Raw genomic sequence first — 3,701 nt, 5'->3', positions numbered from 1 at the left:
AATTCAAGTGATATATATATATATATATATATATATATATATATTATATATATATATATATATATATATATATATATATATATATATATGAAAATATATGATAAAATAAATTATCTTCTTCAACAAATGTAAATTTCATTAATTATTTTTATTGTTGGTGCAAAGAATTATCAAGCTAAAAATAAAAGTTAATGGAATGACCACGTATCTAAAAATAAAATAATTGTCACTTAGGAGAATCGATTTCCACCGAATGTTTTCCCTAGCAGAGAACAGAAAAACACGCCAAAACAAACCAGACGTAGTTTTATGTCAATGCATTTCTTTTGCAGGTTGGGACGTTGGCTACGTCTCAATAAAATTTCTCCTTGCAGCTTTCTACCCACCTTTTATGATCGGTGGCTGAAGTCATGATTTCTTCCTTTGTACTTACTTTATATTATTTGTATATATGTATAAAGTTTTTTTTTACTTAATTTTAGTTTTTATCTCTCTCTCAGGTGTCGAGGACTTAGTTTTGTGAATTCTCTTAATACTTTAACAATGTAAATTTCATTAATTATTTGTAAGGTGCAAAGGTTAATGGAATGACCATTTAAAAATAAAATGGTCATTGGTTTCTCTCTCAAGGGTAGACGTCACGTCTCACAAAATTTCTCCCCAGCAGTTTTCTGCCCACCTGACAGTTTTCTTCGTAGCGTTTCTCCTTATGTCGAGGGACTTGGTTTTGTGAGATTCTCTTAATACTTTTAGGAAGGGTATGACCATTAAATTGGTCATTGGTTTCTTCTCTCTCTCCTACAGTTTTGTCTTCTCTCAAAAGGTATCACCATCTCTCTCTCTCTCTCTCTCTCTCTCTCTCTCTCTCTCTCAGTTGTCGGGGACCTACAGTTTTCTTAATTCTCGTAATACTTCAGGAAGCAAAGGTATCACCATTAAATTGGTCTTCAGTGTGTGAGGAGGTTTGGTTTATTTAAGGAACTTAAGCCACTGAGAACTCCTTTTCTCTTATACGCGACTTGAACTATGGTATTTTAAGTTTACACTTTTGAAGTTGTGTTTATAAGCATGTCTATGGATGTTTTTTAAATTTTTTACTTTTTTACACTGTAAAGGTTATATGCATGTCCTAAATGCAAAGTTATCTCTTTTTTTATGTGGAATATATTTTTGCAGTTTATTTAAATCATTTTAAATTTTATTTTATTTAAAATCCAAATTCATTGATTATTCATCTCAAGTCAAATTTATTATAGCGCTGAATAATCCCTCGGATTCCAGTGCTTGGCTTCAAGCGTAAATTTCATATTCCATTCCATAATACATTGTCGCACATTGTGTGGAAAAAGTGTCAGAACATTTGATAATTTTGATGTACCCTTGGAGAGAGCATTGAAAATTAAAACACAGTAGGGCCATGTTGAGTGAACGGAATGTCCAGAGGGCTATTTGTGTCAGCTTCCCCACCACAGTACAAGAGCAAGTTGCCAAAACATGATTGGATTGTTATAAGAATGATTTTTATATATCTTTGAGTGAGTTTTAGTGTACTAGGGGCAGAAAGTTCTCATTGTCTAGTAGTTTTGTTGTTGTTTTTGTTTCATGATGTTCAAAACATTGTATAATTAAAACTAGATGATCCCATTATCATTATTATTGCCTTCACGATCCGTGACTTTGTATTTTCGTAATAAGTTGATCACCTTAGTTTTTTGGTTTCAATTCGAATTTCTCCTAACTTTTCCCCAGACCTGAATGCTTCTCTTTCTGCTTGACAGTCGAGGCACTGCATGACCAGATCTGATGATCGAGTTGCTCTCTCTCTCTCTCTCTCTCACTACAGTACTTGTATAACAGATTTCAGCCTCTTTTAATATGAACTGCCCAGCTAGTTGACTAAAACTTTAGCCTTTGGCAAATGATGCACTGACTGACGAGACATCTTTATTTTGCCTGTCATATACCACAGCAGATGATAAACCAGTTCTAACATGTTGCATCAGTTCCTTTCTTTCATTACAATCGCCAGAGTAAAAACATATCTCTCTAGTTTTCCTGGAATACAGTAGTTTTGTAAATAATCCTACTGTATGTCACTGAAGTACAAACAATAAATGATTGATGATTTTTTCAGGGAAGTGTGATGAATTTGATTAAAGTGATGCATACTGAATTAGGCTGAAGGTGCTTCTTAGGAGAGTCAGATTGAGAAGTGCCACAGACTGACGTCTAAACTGACAAGAGAAGTACTTGGGATAGGTAAAGTAGCTGTGTTTTTACTGTAAACAGCAATTTTTAGCAGTACGAGAGAGAGAGAGGTTGCACATTTATGACAGTGTCATTAGCTACCTAGTGCTTAACTTTTCACATTAGTATGTAGGTTTACTTCAGAGTCCTCTGCAGCTTTTCAGCTTACTTGAGAACTGACGTAAAAGTCCCCTTCAGAAGGAGAAAGGTTTAGTATTACTGTATAGGAACCTCTTCTTCAGTTTCCAGAATAGTGTTTGAGCTCCATCAGGTAGTTTATTAGCTGTTAGAGAAAGGGTAGTTGTGAATGAAGTGTCCATTTCGTCCAGCTTCTGATGGAATCAGTAGCAGTGGAAGTGGTACTGTGAACACTGGGTGTTTGAATTTTAGACTAATAAAGTCATAAGGTTTGGAAGTTACTGTTGCTGGAAAACTTCAACCCAGGACACAGGTGGCTAGATACCATAATTTTGAGTATCAAAAACTCATAGAAGTTTGAGAGAGGAGTTGTAGGCATTCAGATTACTGTATCTCATATACTGGTTACATATCCCACAGTATCTTTGGTGCTTGTAACAGAGATTGTCTAAGCAGGAGGACCTCAACTTTCCAAAAACATGGGGTAGATTATCTGTTGCTTCAATATTTCCAGGATAATGACAGTTTGCCTAACGCAAGGCATTTACTATTTACATTGTATGGCTTGGCTAGAACATTAAGAATGCAGTTGCACCCTCCACACACATAGAAGGATCTGAAAGGTAGTTACATCACATTGTTAAACATGAAGCTTCACAAAACCTGTAAAGTTGCTCCACTGACTGATGCTTTTCTGGGTACCATCTAGATCAGGTGTCATCTCCCTGAATCCTTTATCTCATACCTATTTCAAGAGGTGGAATTACAGGCAATTTTGCAGAGACTACTTTTGTTCATTATCCATTTTTATTTTGTTCCACTGTTTAAATAACTAATGCCAGTTGCATTAGTTTTCATGAAAAACCCATTATGGCTACTGCATTTAAAGACCACCTTTATCCATTCCATAATTTTAGTCAGTTGAAGTGCACTTCTACCACCATTAAACTTTTTTTTTTTTTGTATTTATACAGATGGGGTTTCCTCACCCTTCACTGATGCTCTCTGAACACAACTTGTTTGTGTATATGGCTGTAAGGGAAAGCTTACCAGTGTTGAGTTTGTGCTTGGTGCTTCAGACCACCTCTCCTTCTTAGAAGAGGCCTTAACCCGTGTCAACCCCGTGGCAGTTTACCAAGTCCAAGCCAAATGTTAATGGGAAGACCTCTGACATCATATGTAGAGAAAATCACCTGCAGTAAAGGAGGTTCAGGTTGGGTGCAAATGATAGGTTCTTTCCTGATATGGTCAAGATAATCCTTTGAGGCAGCCCTATGGGAGTTGCATTATTATCAAAGGCATAAAAGAAATGCAAG

Source organism: Macrobrachium rosenbergii, chromosome 53 (assembly GCF_040412425.1).
Source record: "Macrobrachium rosenbergii isolate ZJJX-2024 chromosome 53, ASM4041242v1, whole genome shotgun sequence".
Lineage (NCBI taxonomy): Eukaryota > Metazoa > Arthropoda > Malacostraca > Decapoda > Palaemonidae > Macrobrachium > Macrobrachium rosenbergii.
Note: the sequence above shows the minus strand (reverse complement) of the source record.